We start from the raw sequence: 19,383 nt of genomic DNA on the forward strand, positions 1-19,383 counted from the left end.
TCTCTAATAGCCCTGTTTTCACTGACATTTTCAACCTGTCCCTGACTGAGTCTGTAATACCAACATGTTTCAAGCAGACCACCATAGTCCCTGTGCCCAAGAACACTAAGGTAACCTGCCTAAATGACTACCGACCCGTAGCACTAACGCCTGTAGCCATGAAGTGCTTTGAAAGGCTGGTCATGGCTCACATCAACACCATTATCCCAGCTAACCTAGACCCACTCTGATTTGCATACCACCCAAACAGATCCACAGATTATGCAATCTCTATTGCACTTCACACTGCCCTTTCCCACCTGGACAAAAGGAACACCTATGTGAGAATGCTTTTCAATGACTACAGCTCAGCGTTCAACACCATAGTGCCCTCAAAGCTCATTCTAAGCTAAGGACCCTGGGACTAAACACCTCTCTCTGCAACTGGATCCTGGACTTCCTGATGGGCCGCCCCAAGGTGGTAAGGGTAGGTAACAACACATCTGCCACGCTGATCCTCAACACTGGGGCCCCTCAGGGGTGCGTGCTCAGTCCCCTCCTGTACTCCCTGTTCACCCATGACTGCATGGCCAGGCACGACTCCAACACCATCATTAAGTTTGCTGATGACACAACAGTGGTAGGCCTGATCACCGACAACGATGAGACAGCCTATAGGCAGGAGGTCAGAGAGGGTAGTGCGTACGGCCCAGTACATCACTGGGGCCAAGCTTCCTGCCATCCAGGACCTCTATAACAGGCGGTGTCAGAGGAAGGCCCTAAAAATTGTCAGACTCCAGCCACCCTAGTCATAGACTGCGGTACCGGAGCGCCAAGTCTAGGTCCAAATGGCTTCTTAACAGCTTCTACCCCCAAGCCATAAGACTCCTGAAAAGCTAATCAAATGACTACCCGGACTATTTGCATTGTTCCCCCCCCACCCACCCCCTCTTTTACGCTGCACCTACTCTCTGTTTATTATCTATGCATAGTCACTTTAACTCTACCTAAATGTACATATTACCTCGACTAAACTGTGCCCCCGCACATTGACTTTGTACCGGTACCCCCTGTATATAGCCTCGCTACTGTTATTTTACTGCTGCTCTTTAATGATTTGTTATTTACATTTTTTTCATTTGATATTCTCCATAGATCTTATTATGATAGAGCAACACAGAGATGCATAGTGCCCTTTGACCTGAATGACCACATCCATAACAGCAGTATGCTCAGAATGTTTGACCCAACGGAATCCTTCATTGTCAGAACCGCATTTTGTATAATTTGATTTACACAACATGCCTACCACTTTGAAGATGCAAAATATGTTTTATTGTGAAACAAACAAGACAAAAAAACAGAACTTGAGCGTGCATAACTATGCTGCCACCACCATGCTTCACTGTGGGGATGGTGTTCTCGGGGTGATGACAGGTGTTGGGTTTGCGCCAGACATAGCGTTTTCCTTGATGGCCAAAAAGCTCAATTTTAGTCTCATCTGACCAGAGTACCTTCTTCCATATGTTTGGGGAGTCTCCCACATGCCTTTTGGCGAACACCAAACGTGTTTGCTTATTTATTTCTTTAAGCAATGGCTTTTTTCTGGCCACTCTTCCGTAAAGCCCAGCTCTGTGGAGTGTACGGCTTAAAGTGGTCCTATGGACAGATACTCCAATCTCCGCTGTGGAGCTTTGCAGCTCCTTCAGGGTTATCTTTGGTCTCTTTGTTGCCTCTGATTAATGCCCTCCTTGCCTGGTCCGTGAGTTTCGGTGGGCGGCCCTCTCTTGGCAGGTTTGTTGTGGTGCCATATTCTTTCAATGTTTTAATAATGGATTTAATCCATTATCCGTGGGATGTTCAAAGTTTAGGATATTTTTTTATAACCCAACCCTGATCTGTACTTCCCACAACTTTGTCCCTAACCTGTTTGAGAGCTCCTTGTTCTTCATGGTGCCGCTTGCTTGGTGGTGCCCCTTGCTTAGTGGTGTTGCAGACTCTGGGGCCTTTCAGAACAGCTGTATATATACACTGAGATCATGTGACACTTAAATAAAGTCCACCTATGTGCAATCTAACCAATTATGTGACTTCTGAAGGTAATTGGTTGCACCAGATCGTATTTAGGGCCTTCATAGCAAAGGGGGTGAAAACCTATGCACGCACCACTTTTCTGTTATTTATTTTGTAGAATTCTTTGAAACAAGTTATTTTTTTACATTTCACTTCACCAATTTTGATTATTTTGTGTATGTCCATTACATGAAATCCAAATAAAAATCCATTTAAATTACAGATTGTAATGCAACAAAATAGGAAAAATGCCAAGGGGGATGAATACTTTTGCAAGGCACTGTATCTTTTCACCCCTAGGCCCCAAACACATGATGGTCATACGAGAGGGTGTTACGTACTAGGCAGTCAGGCATTATGGAATGACTGCACTGATATGGCTAGAGGCCCATGTTCAGTTAAATAATGTTATTGCTGTGGCGAAGTGAGACAGAATAAGACTTTCATCCAGTATAGCTGCAGGACTAATGCATCATGCACAGAGAAGTACTGAATGCAAAATCCTAACTCATTACAAAACAAGGGTGGCCTGGTGGATGCAGACTACAATGAAGTTCACAATGTTACTACTAGGCTACTCAATTATACTGTAATGATCTAAAGCACCTCCCTCAATCACTTTGGCTTGATAATAAAACGTACAGTCAGCTTTGATTTGCAAGGGGTTAGACAAATGTTTTGCTATCGCTAATTCTCAAGACTTAGATGTTTGCAAACTCCCACATAGGGTTGGGCGATAAGGCCAAAATATCATATCACAGTATATATATTTTTTGACGGTATGATGGTATTTTATGTTTTGAATAATAGAAGTTAATGGGTCTCTCTCCATTCTGATTGTTTTATATTGTTCAATGAAACTTCAACCAAAAATATGTTTCTGCATTTTCATACATTTTTGCATTTCCTGCACTCATGAGATAATTTCCACACTGCCAAGTAGGGCTGCACGATATTGGCAAACAATCTAGGCCTTATTTTTAACCAAATGTTGCAATTGTGATTTGACTTGCGATTTAGATCAAAACACTTGGGTGAACTGTTGGAATCCTGGAAAAATAATGATTATACATTAAATGTTTTCTCTTAACTGCTCCATGTAGCTAACATATTCATGCTTTGCCTATTCGTCTTTGATTTAGAAGATACTGTTGCACAAACAACATGCTGATTTAGGCCTACACCATTACTGGTATCAGTCTGTATAGCTAGCTACGTTTGCTCTGACTAGCCAGCATGACTTAGCTACAACTTGCTAAGAAAAAAACTAGCTGTTTGCCGATGTAAGAAACACAAACTAATAGTGTAATAATAGAACGCCAGTGGATTTATATTAAGAAGCTAAATGGAAACAGCATCGTAGTCATCAACATTGTTGCATGTGCTGCATTGACCATGCAGACTGAACGCAAGGGTCTCATGGTCGACCAACAACAAATGTGTTCCTTGAGTGACAGGGGGCGGGGGTAGCTCTGTGTGGAAAAAAGGCAAGGAGAGAGAGCAGAGAGAGAAGATTCAAGTAGGGGAGTAAACTATAGAAATGGACGTTACACAAGGCATATCACATTTAACAAACCAAACATTCAAATACCGTTATAGAAGGTAAAGTAAAAACCCAAACTGGTCCGTGCATCAATACCGGTATATAGTAAAATACGGTATCCCGCCCAGCCCTACCCCCACATAATGACAGTCTCTGAGTGTTGAGTCATTCAACTGGCGGTTTAATTTTAATAGGGTTTGGAACTCTAACCATCTGCCAATGTCTTGTACACAAATCAGCAACAGACAGTGGAAATTGTGGGCCAAAATCTGGGCCAGATTATCATGTCATTTTAAAGTCATTGTAAAGTAATTGCAATTAACTTTAATGCAAAGACACCCTGTGACCCTAAACATGTGTTCTTATTTCCCCAAAATGTTTACAGATTTACGCAAGCCTTCCTTCCAGATATCGGTTTTGATTGAATATGTGCTGGCACTGCTCTACTGGATTCCTCCGACAGAGGTAAGACCCCATCACATCTGTGTGTGGTTCTCTGAACATGGTCCAAGCCATCTACTTCTTCTCCATCTCAAGTTCACATGCAGAAGTTGTTACCACGGGAAACAGAAATGTCATTCCCAGGTTTCTCATCTCAGTGGGGTTAACAGGGACCGGTTTTTAAAGGGGGAGGGTTGTTATTTCTTGGCTCCAGGCCCAGAAAGGTGCTTTAGGAATGGGGGATGGAGACAACCCTTTTGGGAGGGGGGGGGGAGTCTATGGTAGACTTTTGGGTAGAATAGAAAATAATTGCTTTATTTCCCCCAAAATATTGCAGTGACAGTTATGAACTGTCAATACTTTTCGATCTCAATACAAGGCTTTGGATGATCTCTATCTCTCTGAGGAGATATTGACGGCAGCCAGGGCTTTGTGTCTTCAGCCAACAGACACTACAATAGATCTGTAATAGATATGTTGTTCTTGTACACTGCAGCTATCCCGTTACATCTTGACCGTCCCCGCAGCGTAAATAAACGTTCAACCATCCAATCTGAAAACTGTTTAGAATTTCAGATCAATCTTACACAACAGGAAAAGACAGTCTCTGTCCATTTAATTTGATACTCTTTGGAAGAACGGAGAGAATGTAGGCTAAAAAGGTTTGACGGAATTTGCCAGTTTTTCCATTAGAGCATATTTGCGCTGATACGACTACTAGCAGTCCTATGTTACTAATTTTGGATGTTGAGATAATCGATGTTGATGGTACAGAAGGAGGTAAAGCTATGAATGAATCACTAAAGGCTCTGTGTTCATCTGTGGTCAGAGGCAAACAAATGTAAAGGGTAGACAGGCAGGGTTTCCTAGAGAGACAGAATGACAGAGACTGAGAGACGCACACACACACACAAATACACACGCATCATAGTCTCTATAGGAATAACACACCACACACACACACACCACACACAGTGACCCACTTTAAACTGAGTCTCATGTGGCAAAGTAGTGAGACTATCATCAACAATACTGTGTACTACACCAAGTTGATGGATAACATCATCATTCCTAAACCCACAGGGTGTTGAGGCTTGGTCCCACTTCAAACTAACTTACAAAGGCTTTATATAGCATGCATAAAGTCATCAAGTCCTTGATTAGATTCATCAGATGTGTTAGTGGTGGGCTACACTCTTAGAAAAAAAGGTTATATCTAGAACCTAAAAGGGTTATTCGGCTGTCCACATAGGAGAACCCTTTGAAGAACCCTTTTTTGTTCCAGGTAGAACCCTTTCGGTTCCAGGTAGAGCCCTTTTTGGTTCCATGTAGAACCCTTTCCACAGAGGGTTCTACATGGAATCCAAAAGAGTTCTACCTGGAACAAAAAAGGGTTCTACCTGGAACCAAAAAGGGTTCTCCTATGGGGACAGCTGAAGAACCCCTTTGGAACCCTTTTTTCTAGGAGTGTAGAACCAAAGCCTACACACCCTGTAGGTCTCCAGTATCAGGACATAATTCACTTTTTCATACGTGTACTGTTTATGTGTAGTGGGGCTATGTGTGCTCTCACCCTGGGTGATTTGATGGCCCTCTCTCTAAATGAATGCTGACCCTCTCTTCCTCTCTCCTCCCCTCTCTCCCCCCTCCCTCTCCTCTCTTGCTCTTGCTCTCGCACACACACACACACACACACACACAAACCTCCCCCCTCCTCCACACACACATGCATGCAGGCACACCCCTCTCTCCACACACACGCAGGCTAGGTGAATGTGATCCCACCATCAGCAGGCCTAACGGCTGCTGACAGACATTGCTATAGGGATTGCAGAGGGAGGCTGTTTTGGGACAGTTTGTTCAGCACAGACACTTCTTTACAACGCTGCATGCTGCCAGCACATCACCTTCGACAGCTTTATTCACGCTAGCAGTAATGTTTATTTACTCAAACTGGTCTGGGTGAATGCAGAGACTAGTCGGTGTAAGACTAATTGAATCATACAGTGCATTTCTTAAACTTTACTGCCACTGTTGGCTAATTCTGCATTGGTTATGGTGGACCACTCTCTTCTGGAAAAGCATTTAGAGATATCGTATTCTATCAAGCACCTAGTTGTAATGGAGTCGATAGCCTAGATAGTCTATTGCTTATCCGTACTGATTTTAAGCTATCGAGACAGGCTAATGTGAACACAATTATCTATGCAAATCCTATCCCAATATCATCAAGATCAGCGGACGTGCTAGGTCTTCTACTGCATGAATACACTCTCTAAGACACACTTATTAACATTCTGTATTACAGCTGCTGTACACAGGATAGCCTAATCAGCACTAGGAAGCAGATTGCACTGTAGATAGGCTACATAGTAATATAGGCCTAGCCATAACAAGCATACCAAATCACAAAAGGTAGGCTATATTTTGGCAAATCATAAGCATATTGAACCACAAATGTGTCTGCCCTACACTAACATTATTTTGTAATTGATAGATCTGGTCCAATAGACTGACTAAGATGAAGTAGTCTAGTTCGAGGGAGGCTGGTGCTGTGGCTCAGGAGGCTGCTGCAGCTGCATACCAGCAGGGCCTGGCAGGCTGACTGGCTAGACTCAGTTGAATCAGGTGTGTAGGCATGGATGGACATGATGGAGATGATGATGGTGCTCACCTGTTCAGAGCTCAGGTGTTGGCAGACTCTGGTCCATTGGCCAACTCCGAGTCCTCCTTGTCCTCCAAACGCTGCAGGTTGTCAGCAGGGGAAACAGCTGCGATAACACATAACAGTCTGGTTAGATCAGGAACAACTCTTAGGCGACACATATAGGCTATATAGTACAAGAGACATACTCCAGCTCTAAACAGCAAGTAGTAGGATAGTTAACTTTTTCATTTAGGCTATACAACAGATGGTGTGGGACATGGACTCATGTCATTAGACCACGTATGAGGTCTGAAAAGCATCGGACAAACTTAGATTTTTGAGAGAACAACTTTGAGTAAACTATCACTTTAACGAAAACCAAGAAACGTATAGGTCTTTGGATACAATCAAAGACAGTATGAAGATGGGCAGAAACTGCTTCTCCAATAGAAATCCCAGATCACACTTGTAGGTGATGTTATGGTAAGGTTGGATAGCTACGTTAATGCGTAGAAACACATCATCGGGTCTAACGGTCGTCTCGCGCCGAACTGCGCATGTGCAGGCCGTCAAATCAAAGGCACTCCTTTGATATAAAGCTGTTTTTGACGAAAATGAAAATGTGTCAGTTTGTCACTTTCACGAGGTTGGAGTAATAACATGTTCAACTACCTAAGACAATGCCTCGAATCTAGGTTGTGCCTTTAGATTTAGAGAAGATTAACAACTAAGGAAGAACTTTTCACTTCTCTCATAGACATCTCAAATCCCGGCCTGGTCTGTTTCGTCTGCTTCGCAAGCGTTCCCGGAAGTCTCGCGATGTTGTGCCTCTGGGTTTAGAAACTCTGTGATACAACTACTGTATCTTCACTACTCAAACTCAGTCTAGTCAGGTTCAGTGACAGAGTCCATCAACCACTCTCCTAGATGCAGATGCTCTCGCTGTGTAGGCAGCACTCATGCTGACCGGTCAGACACTAGCGCTGCAAGTTGTCTAGAGGTAGGGTACACAGAGATACATCCAACTCAAAAGGAGGACTAAAGTCTCCACTCTCTCATCAGTAGAAGTGGTGGCATATCAGAAATCAAGTTTGACAACACATTTCACAGGGAATGTTGTGGAGAGGTGCTATGGCTTGAGTGCGACATCATTCTGAAAGCCTGTCACATTTCAAAGCTAAGTGTTAGGTCTCAATCACAGGTCTATCAATATAGATTATCTGAAATCAAAATCTGTCTGCACTGCAGCTGTTCAAACTCTGCAGAAAAACAGGGAAACTAGTGTGTTAGGTTGGTTAATGCTGGGCTGGAGGAAAAGTGTGCTACCACCAAGCAATGAGGCCCTCGGACCTCAGTTGCTTACCCCTGCTCTAAAAAAGAGGAGAAATAGCCCGTGAAAGAGTACTGTGTCCTTAGTGCCCTACTCTTGAGAATCTACCTCTGGAACATTGAGTGAAACAGTCACAGCTTAGTTATGTTTATTAGGATCCCCATTAGCCACTGCACATGCAGCAGCTACTCTTCCTGGGGTCCACATAAAACGTACAAATACATGAACAACGTACAGAACTGTTATAGACAAGAACAACAAATAAGAGTTATATATTGAAAAGACACCAAGAGACAACAAAAATACTATTTACACACAATCATATATACATATTCATATTCTTATATACAGTACAGCTCAATTATATCTTTAGAAAGATGAGAGGCGCTCTGATACAATATGTTTTTTTCAATCAGTTATTTAAAGCTAAACTTGCTTTTTGCCTGAGTAACCTCTGGTGGCAGAGCATTCCATGATGACATGGCTCTATACATTAAGTGTACAAAACATTAAGAATAACTGCTCTTTCCATGACAGACTGACCAGGTGAAAGCTATGATCCCTTATTGAAGTCGATTGTTAAATCCACTTCAATCAGTGTCGATGAAGGGGAGGAGACAGGTTAAAGATTGATTTTTAAGCCTTGAGACAATTGAGACATGGATTGTGTATGTGTGCCATTCAGAGAATGAATGGGCAAGAGAAAATATTGAAGTGCCTTTGAACAGGGTATGGTAGTAGGTGCCAGGCGCACCGGTTTGAGTGTTTCAAGAACTGCAACGCTGCAGGGTTTTTCACGCTCAAAGTTTCCTGTGTGTACCAAGAATAGTCCACCACCCAAAGGACATCCAGCCAACTTCACACAACTGTGGGAAGCATTGGAGTCAACATGGGCCAGCAACATGGGCCAGCATGGGTGCAACTCAATATTAGGAAGGTGTGCACCCGAGTGGGGCAGTGGTCTAAGGCACTGCATCGCAGTGCTAGCTGTGCCACTAGAGATCCTGGTTTGAGTCCAGGCTCTGTCGCAGCCGGCCGCGACCGGGAGACCCATGGGCGGTGCACAATTGGTCCAGCGTCGTCCAAGGTAGGGGAGGGTTTGGCCGGCAGGGATGTGGGATCATTTCCCACGGGGGCCAGTATGAAAACAAAAAAAAACATGTATGCATTCACTAACTGTAAGTCGCTCTGGATGGTGTCTGCTAAATGACTAAAATGTAAAATGTAAAAATGTTCAGTGTATATACACATATACAGTATACAGTGCATTCAGAAAGTATTCAGACCCCTTGACTTTTTCCACATTTTGTTATATTACAGCCTTATTTTAAAATTGATTAAATAAAAAACATTCCTCATCAATCTACACACAATACCCCATAACAACAAAGAGAAAACAGGTTTTTAGAAATTCTTGCAAACTTATAAAAAAACAGATACCTTATTTGCTATGAGACTCAATTTGAGCTAAGCTACATCCTGTTCCATTGATCATCCTTGAGATGTTTCTACAACTTGATTGGAGTCCACCTGTGGTAAATGTAATTGATTGGACATGATTTGGAAAGGCACACACCTGTCTATATAATTTTTTTTACATTTTAGTCATTTAGCACACGCTCTTATCCAGAGCGACTTACAGTTAGTGAGTGCATACATTTTCATACTGGCCCCCCGTGGGAAACGAACCCACAACCCTGGCGTTGCAAGCGCCATGCTCTACCAACTGAGCTACAGGGGACCCATATAAGGTCCCACGGTTGACAGTGCATGTCAGAGCAAAAACCAAGCCATGAGGTCAAAGGAATTGTCCGTAGAGCTCCGAGACAGGATTGTGTCGAGGCACAGATCTGGGGAAGGGTACCAAAATATTTCTGCAGCATTGAAGGTCCCCAAGAACACAGTGGCCTCCATAATTTCTGGAAGAAGTTTGGAATGACCAAGACTCTTCCTAGAGCTGGCTGCCCAGCCAAACTGAGCAATCGGGGGAGAAGGGACTTGGTCAGGGAGGTGACCAAGAACCCAATGGTCACTCTGACAGAGCTCCAGAGTTCCTCTGTGGAGATGGGAGAACCTTCCAGAAGGACAACCATCTCTGCAGCACTCCACCAATCAGGCCTTTATGGTAGAGTGGTCAGACAGAAGCCACTTTTAATACATTAGTACACAATTCTAAAAACCTGTTTTTGCTTTGTCATTATTGGGTATTGTGTGTAGATATAAATAATATATAATAATAATAATACATTTTAGAATAAGGCTGTAACGTAACAAAATGTGAATACTTTCAGAATGCACTGTAGCTTAGCCTAATGTGTCTCAAAAGAGTAGGCCTACAGTACAGCCTGCCCACCAACACCAATCACTGCTAGACTATAGCAATCCCCCAAACCTAACCTATAACAAGGCAGATTCAGTTCCTTATAACCAGAGATATGGCTCGGCACTACATTACTGCAATGTGTAATGTGCCTTGCAAAGGTATTCATCCCCCTTGGCGTTTTTCCTATTTTGTAGCATTACAACCTGTAATTTAAATGGATTTTTATTTGGATTTCATGTAATGGACATACACAAAATAGTCCAAATAGGTGAAGTGAAATGAAAAAATTAACTTCTTTCAAAAAATTCTAAAAAATAAATAACGGAAAAGTGGTGAGTGCATATGTATTCACCCCCTTTGCTATGAAGCCACTAAATAAGATCTGGTGCAACCAATTACCTTCAGAAGTCACATAATTAGTTAAATAAAGTCCACCTACAGTGGGGAGAACAAGTATTTGATAACCTGCAAAATCGGCAGTGTTTCCTACTTACAAAGCATGTAGAGGTCTGTAATTTCTATCATAGGTACACTTCAACTGTGAGAGACAAAATTTAAAACAAAAATCCAGAAAATCACATTGTATGATTTTTAAGTAATTAATTTGCATTTTATTGCATGACATAAGTATTTGATACATCAGAAAAGCAGAACTTAATATTTGGTACAGAAACCTTTGTTTGCAATTACAGAGATCATACGTTTCCTGTAGGTCTTGACCAGGTTTGCACACACTGCAGCAGGGATTTTGGCCCACTCCTCCATACAGACCTTCTCCAGATCCTTCGGGTTTCGGGGCTGTCGCTGGGCAATACGGACTTTCAGCTCCCTCCAAAGATTTTCTATTGGGTTCAGGTCTGGAGACTGGCTAGGCTACTCCAGGACCTTGAGATGCTTCTTACGGAGCCACTCCTCAGTTGCCCTGGCTGTGTGTTTCGGGTCGTTGTCATGCTGGAAGACCCAGCCACGACCCATCTTCAATGCTCTTACTGAGGGAAGGAGGTTGTTGGCCAAGATCTCGCGATACATGGCCCCATCCATCCTCCCCTCAATACGGTGCAGTCGTCCTGTCCCCTTTGCAGAAAAGCATCAAGGAAAACGCTATGTCTGGCGCAAACCCAACACCTCTCATCACCCTGAGAACACCATCCCCACAGTAAAGCATGGTGGTGGTAGCATCATGCTGTGGGGATGTTTTTCATAGGCAGGGACTGGGAAACTGGTCAGAATTGAAGGAATGATGGATGGCGCTAAATACAGGGAAATTCTTGAGGGAAACCTGTTTCAGTCTTCCAGAGATTTGAGACTGGGATGGAGGTTCTCCTTCCAGCAGGACAATGACCCTAAGAATACTGCTAAAGCAACACTTGAGTGGTTTAAGGGGAAACATTTAAATGTCTTGGAATGGCCTAGTCAAAGCCCAGACCTCAATCCAATTGAGAATCTGTGGTATGATTTAAAGATTGCTGTACACCAGCGAAACCCATCCAACTTGAATGAGCTGGAGCAGTTTTGCAAAAATCCCAGTGGCTAGATGTGCCAAGCTTATAGAGACATACCCTAAGAGACTTGCAGCTGTAATTGCTGCAAAAGCTCTACAAAGTATTGACTTTGGGGGAGGGGGGTGAATAGTTATGCACGCTCAAGTTCTGTTTTCTTTGTCTTATTTCATGTTTGTTTCACAATAAAAAATATTTTGCATCTTCAAAGTGGTAGGCATGTTGTGTAAATGAAATGATACAAATCTATTTTAATTCCAGGTTGTAAGGCAACAAAATAGGAAAAATGCCAAGGGGGGTGAATACTTTCGCAAGCCACTGTATGTCAGAACTTATTTTGAAGTTAGTTTTTGCAATTCAAAAAATGTATGTAATATTTTACAATGGTATATTCTACTTATTCATAACTTATTTTACTTTAGTTTCACATGGAGGACTTTTGAGAGAATACAATTAAATCAACAGAGATGCGGCATGGGCTATTTTGGTGACAAATAAGCCTAATAAGAAATACTTTTTCAATTTGGATGCAAATTAAGCAAGCTAAAGCTTTTTGAAATCTGTTCTCTCAATTTTGAAACAGTACGGTGGCATAGCCTCAAAATATCTGTTCTTCTTCCCTCATAAGAAACAGCAGATTATCTCACACACTGCAAAGAGCACAGCCTCCACACAATTTGCCTCAGCATCCCACGATGCAGTAGTGTAGGCAGGGCTATTTATAAACAGGGTTCCTGGCAGACGCGCGCGCGCACACACACATACGCCGTCTCACCTTGAGTCACTAACCCGCCTGACTACACCTCACCCCACATCACCCCCCTCCCTCCCCACATCTCCCAGCATGCTGTGTGTCTCGGTGGTGTAAATTATGGTCACGCCACAGAGAACAGGAGGAAAACGGAGAGGAGAGTAGCCCTCCCCTCTCCTCCCTGACACCACCTCCACAAAAACACCTCCTCATCCTCCATCTGATATAAGTAGGACAGTAGGAGTTATAGGAGAAATAAGGTGACTGAATAATGTCCTTTGATGTAGGAAAGCAGGTCCGGGATCTGTATCCTCAAACATTAAATAAAGACCATGACCTTTAGCAGTGGGGATAATAAAACTGGCTCTAGGACTCACTCTTGGGGCACTCCATCTGTTAGGCTACAGCTTAACTGTAGCTACTTTGACCCTCTGCTGTTTAGCTACACACAACGGTAAGCCTAGTTGTCCGAGGGTCTGCCATTCAGGTGGTTAGGCCTACACTGACCCTTCCCTAACCAGCAGGCCTCTGTGCTCACTGTGATCGCTAAATCTAATCAAGGCCGTAATTATTGTTTAGTGTACAATTAGACAATGACTGTTTAGAACAGAGCAAGGCAGTGGTCCTCTTGGAGATTTAAGCATTTAGTCCACCACAGCACCTAAGCACCTGATTCAACTAATCAAGGTCTTGACAGAACTGGTTCAAAACCACAACTTGTTGAGTCAGGTGTTTAGAGTTCTGGGCTGGAACAAAGGAGGTTGCACTACATGCTACGTATGGCTCTCCAGAATCATTGGCTTCCTCGATTCCCTGTTCTAAAAGATAGTAGGCATACCTGATCAAATCCTAACCAATCGCAGAACTAACTTAGATCAATAGCATTCTACTCTGTTCATAACAGCTTTTCTTGTCACAGTTGTGAGAAATCCATCCTGTTCTTAGAAGCGATGGTCACAGTTGGGATACATTATCTATGTTTGTTTACTAACACCAGCGGATGCAGCAAGGTGGGCGTGTTTGAGAGTCCCTGCTTCTTGGCACAGTGGAGGATCAGTGTATTGCTCTGTCAGCGATACCAGTTTACGGTACAGATACCAGCTTATGGTACAGATACCAGCTTACGGTACAGATATCAGCTTACGGTACAGATACCAGCTTACGGTACAGATACCAGCTTATGGTACAGATAGACAGGAAAGCCTTCCCAGCCATAGATAGAACACTGTCTCAGCTGAAAGCAAATGCATCCCAAATGCAAGAGAACTCGGCTGGCTAAAAAGTGAACTTCCAACCAGCCTCAGTGTCTAACAGTGGAAAAGTGTCATCCTCAAACTTAGTCCACTGGTGTTTTCCTCTGTTGTCCTCTGTCCTGACATTAGCCTGAATACACCAGAAGAACGTTTGGGTCGTTCTTCTTCTGCAGAAGCGTGCTGCTACCTTGCTGCTTGCCTGGTAGCTGCCTGTTGGCCTCGTGGTAGAGTGGAAAAACACTGAAGCAAGGAAGGAACATCTGGGATGATGCTCCTCTGGCCAGCAGCGCTAGGCCTGGCTAGCTACAGTACTTCAGGGTTTGGCAGGAGAGGGTGTGAACTGGGAGAAAGGAATGAGGGCTGCTTAGGATCTCTGAGGGAATGTTAAATCACAACTACTTTTAAATGTGTTTAGACGAAGAGGCGAACAGATACGGTTTTCGGGCTGATGTACGACACTGAACACTTTATCCCTGGATCCTGTGTTTTGAGTTAGGGAGACAGTTTGAGTACACTAGTGGTTGGACTTGATAGATTGCTACTTTTCATGGTTTTGATCAAAGGGGAGAATGTCTTGTTTTAAAAGGCGTTTGAATAGGCACCAAATCTCCAGTCATTAATATTGTTTTGAATTAGTGCTGAGTGATTAGTGCTTTTTGAGGTCGATTCGGTTTTTAAAAAATAATCAAGGTTTTCGATTTCAGTTTCGATTATTATTATTTTTTACAATAAAATACATTATGAAATATGACCTTGCAATTATTTCAAAGCCAAATATTGAGAACATTCAATTGCCAAAACATTGAAAACATTCCATTGTCTAACACAAAATAAAACAATAAGAGCCCCATGATGCAGGTGACTGCCAATTACAGTGTGCTTATCACTTACTAACCATATTTTATTCACATTACTTTAATAAAATATTTCAGTTGTGTATATTCCTTTAATTATTTGATGACTTTATTATTTAATTTCTTAAAGTCATCATCTCATCTCTGCTCAGGCGGTAGCAGCCAGGCTACCATCTAACATTATCTCTCTGCTCCCCAACGACTCATCCTATTTAGCTAAGCTAGTAGCTGCCTGTGCTGCAGAGCTGTCTGACTAAATCACTATTTCAGTGGTTCTTCAAAGTTGATAAGGCATACTTTTAAGACTGCTGAATAACGAAAATCAATCAATTAGATGTATTGTCGGGTAGAGATACCTAAGCAACTGCTCTCTATCCCTCGTGTCTCTCTATCACTCTTCCTCTCCTTGTCTGTCTGCAGGTTTCATACAGGCTTGCCCGGGCAAGAACCGATGAGAACAGGCAGCTGTAGGCACAATGGATTCTGGTCATTGTAGTTAATTACCATGTTTTCTGCACTTAAAGCTGAAATATGTAACTTTTTGGGGCGACCCAACCAAATTCACATAGAAATGTGAGTTATAGATCTGTCATTCTCATTAAGAGCAAGTCTAAAAAACGGTAGATCTGTTCTATGTGAGCTATTTCTATGCTTATCGGTTGTTATGTTTCGTTTTTGCATCTTTTACTTTCAGTTTTGTACACCAGCTTCAAACAGCTGAAACTACAATATTTTTGGCTATGGAAAATATATTTCACAGCGGTTTATCAATCAAATTTATTTATAAAGCCCTTTTTACATCAGCAGATGTCACAAAGTGCTATACAGAAACCCAGCCTAAAACCCCAAACAGCAAGCAATGCAGATGTAGAAGCACATCTAGATGGTACAACTTTTAGGCCGACTCAGGAGGCATGCAAACCATTCACCTCTTCAGAGTATATTGCTCGCTAATGTTCAGTCCCAATAAAGTAGACGAGCTCAGGGCGAGGATCTCCTTCCAGAGAGACATCAGGGTCTGTAATATACTCTGTTTCACGGAATCATGGCTCTCTCCGGATATACTGTCCCCATTCATACAGCCAGCTGGGTTTTCAGTGCATCGCGCAGACAGGAATAAAGAACTCTCCGGGAAAAAGAAAGGCGGAGGTGTATGTTTCATGATTAACTACTCATGGTGTGATTGTGGTAACGTACAGGAACTCAAGTCCGTTTGTTCACCCGACCTAGAATACCTCACAATCAAATGCCGACCGCATTACCTACCAAGATAATTATATTCGGTCATCGTCAAAGCCGTGTATATTCCCCCTCAAGCTGATACCACGACGGCTCTCAAGGAACTGCACTGGACTTTGTGCAAACTGGAAACCGCAAATCCTGAGGCTGCATTTATTATAGCTGGGGACTTTAATAAAGCAAATCTGAGGAAAACGCTACAGAAGTTTTACCAACACATTGCCTGCGCTACCGGTCCATCACAAACTCTCGACCATTGCTACTCAATCAATCAATCAAATGAATTTATAAAGCCCTTTTTACATCAGCAGATGTCACAAAGTGCTATACAGAAACCCAGCCTAAAACCCCAAACAGCAAGCAATGCTGGCTAAAAGGCCCTCCTCCGCCCTCCCTTCGGTAAATCAGATCACGCCTCCATTCTGCTCCTCCCTTCCTTTAAGCAGAAACTCAAACAGGAAGTACCCGTGGTAAGGACTGTTCAACGCTGGTCTGACCAATCGGAATCCATGCTTCAAGATTGTTTTGATCACACGGACTGGGATATGTTCCAGGTAGCATCTGAGAATAACACTGACGTATACACTGACACGGTAACAGAGTTAATCAGAAAGTGTATAGGGGATGGTGTTCCCACCGTGACGATTAAAACCTATCCAAACCAAAAACCGTGGACGGCAGAATTTGCGCAAAACTGAAAGCGCAAACCACCGCATTTAACCACGGCAAGGTGACTGGGAATATGGTCGAGTACAAACAGTCCAGTTACTGCCCCAGTAGATCCACAGATGGCACAATCGCCATCGGACTGCACACTGCCCTATCCTATCTGGACTAGAGGAATACCTATGGAAGAATGCTGTTCATTGACTACAGCTCAGCCTTCAACACCATAGTACCCTCCAAGCTCATCATTAAGCTCCGGGTCCTGGGTCTGAACCCCAACCTGTGCAACTGTCCTGGACTTCCTGACGGGCCACCCCCAGGTGGTCAAGATAGGCAACAAAACCTCCACTATGCTGATCCTCAACACAGAGGTCCACAATGGGTGCGTGCTCAGCCCCCTCCTGTACTCCCTGTTCACCCATGACTGCGTGGACATGCACATCTCCAACCTAATCATCAAGTTTGCAGAAGGCACAACAGTGGTAGGCCTGATTACCAACACTGATGAGACAGCCTACAGGGAGGAGGTGAGGGCCCTGGCGGAGTGGTGCCTGGAAGATAACCTCTCCCTCAACAAAACGAGGGAGATGATCGTGGACTTCAGGTGACAGCAGAGGGAGCACACCCATATCCATATTGATGGGGCCGCAGTGGAGAAGGTGAAAGCCTTCAAGTTCCTCGGCACACACATCACTGACAATCTTAAATGGTCCACCCACACAGACAGTGTGGTGAAGAAGGTACAACAATGCCTCTTAAACCTCAGGTGGCTGAAGAAATTCAGCTTTTACTTTTACAGATGCACCATTGAGAGCATCCTGTCGGACTGTATCACCGCCTGGTACGGCACCTGCACCAACCCCAAGCCTCTCCAGAGGAGGGTGGGCCTGACCAACGCATCACTGGGGGCACACTGCCTGCCCTCCAGGACATCTACAGGATCCGGTGTCACAGGAAGGCCAAAAAGATCATGAAGGACATCAGCCAGACGAGCCTGTGCCTCAACACAATCCTGTCTAGGAGCTCTACGGACAATTCCTTCGACCTCATGGCTTGGTTTTTGCTCTGACATGCAATGTCAACTGTGGGACCTTATATAGACAGGGTGTGCCTTTCCAAATCATGTCCAATCTATTGAATTTACCACAGGTGGACTCCAATCAAGTTGTAGAAACATCTCAAGGATGATCAATGGAAAAAGGATGCACCGGAGCTCAATTTCAAGTCTCATAGCAAAGGGTCTGAATACTTATGTAAATGTAATATTTCTGTTTATGTTATATAAATGTGCTAAAATTTCTAAAAACCTGTTTTTCCTTTGTCATTATGGGGTATTGTGTGTAGATTGATGATAAAAAAAACGATTTAATTAATTTTAGAATAAGGCTGTAACGTAACAAAATGTGGAAAAAGTTAAGGGGTCTGAATACTTTACAAATGCACTGTATATGCGCACCGAACTGGAACGCTGCTGGGTTTTTCACACTCAACAGTTTCCTGTGTGTATCAAGAATGGTCCATCACCCAAAGGACATCCAGCCAACTTCACAAAACTGTGGGAAGCATTGGAGTCAACATGGGCCAGCATCCCTGTGGAACGCTTTCGGCACCTTGTAGAGTCCATGCCCCGACGAATTGAGGCTGTTCTGAGGGTAAAAGTGGGGGGTGCAACTCAATATTAGGAAGGTGTTCTTAATGTTTTGTACAATCACATTCAATCAGTGCAAGACAAATGTGTGTGTGTGTGTGTGTGTGTGTGTGTGTGTGTGTGTGTGTGTGTGTGTGTGTGTGTGTGTGTGTATAAATATATATATATATATATATATATATATATATATATATATATATATATACATATATATATACACACACACACATATACACACACACACTACCGTTCAAAGGTTTGGTGTCACTTAGAAATGTCCTTGTTTTCGAAAGAAAAGCAATTTTTTGGTCCATTAAAATAACATCAAATTGAACAGAAATACAGTGTAGACATTGTTAATGTTGTAAATGGCTATTGTAGCTGGAAACGGCTGATTTTTAAATGGAATATCTACATAGGCGTACAGAGGCCCAGTCAGCAACGATCAGTCCTGTGTTCCAATGGCACGTTGTGTTTGCTAATCCAAGTTTATCATTTTAAAAGGCTAATTGATCATTAGAAAACCCTTTTGCAATTATGTTAGCACAGCTGAAACTGGCAGCTTCATTAAATAGTACCCACAAAACACCAGTCTCAACGTCAACAATGAAGAGGTGACTCCGGGATGCTGACCTTTCTAGGCAGAGTTGCAAAGAAAAAGCCATTTCTCAGACTGGCCAATAAAAATAAAAGATTAAGATGGGCAAAAGAACACAGACACTGGACTTTTTCTTTGCAACTCTGCCTAGAAGGTCAGCATCCCGGAATCGCCTCTTCACTGTTGATGTTGAGACTGGTGTTTTGCGGGTACTCCTGACAGAGCTGGTGTAACTGAGTCAGATTTGTAGGACTCCTTGCTCGCACACACTTTTTCAGTTCTGCCCACAAATGTTCTATAGGATTGAGGTCAGGGCTTTGTGATGGCCACTCCAATACCTTGACTTTGTTGTCCTTAAGCCATTTTGCCACAACTTTGTAAGTATGCTTGGGGTCATTGTCCATTTAGAAGACCCATTTGCGACCAAGCTTTAACGTCTTGACTGATGTCTTGAGATGTTGCTTCAATATATCCACATAATTTTACTTCCTCATGATGCCATCTATTTTGTGAAGTGCACCAGTACCTCCTGCAGCAAA

At 43.1% G+C, this 19,383-nt stretch overlaps 1 protein-coding gene across 2 annotated transcripts in view; it reads right to left on the minus strand.

Annotated features, from left to right (window-relative positions):
• LOC121535120 (protein FAM110B) overlaps nt 1-19,383 on the minus strand; it is a 48,081-nt gene that overhangs the window by 4,268 nt on the left and 24,430 nt on the right. For both annotated transcript variants that reach the window (XM_041841854.2, XM_041841855.2), the window contains exon 2: nt 6,711-6,807. The gene's annotated coding sequence lies outside the window, so the exon portion shown is untranslated. The remainder of the gene's footprint in view (nt 1-6,710; nt 6,808-19,383) is intronic.

Source organism: Coregonus clupeaformis, chromosome 21 (assembly GCF_020615455.1).
Source record: "Coregonus clupeaformis isolate EN_2021a chromosome 21, ASM2061545v1, whole genome shotgun sequence".
Classification (NCBI taxonomy): Eukaryota; Metazoa; Chordata; class Actinopteri; order Salmoniformes; family Salmonidae; genus Coregonus; species Coregonus clupeaformis.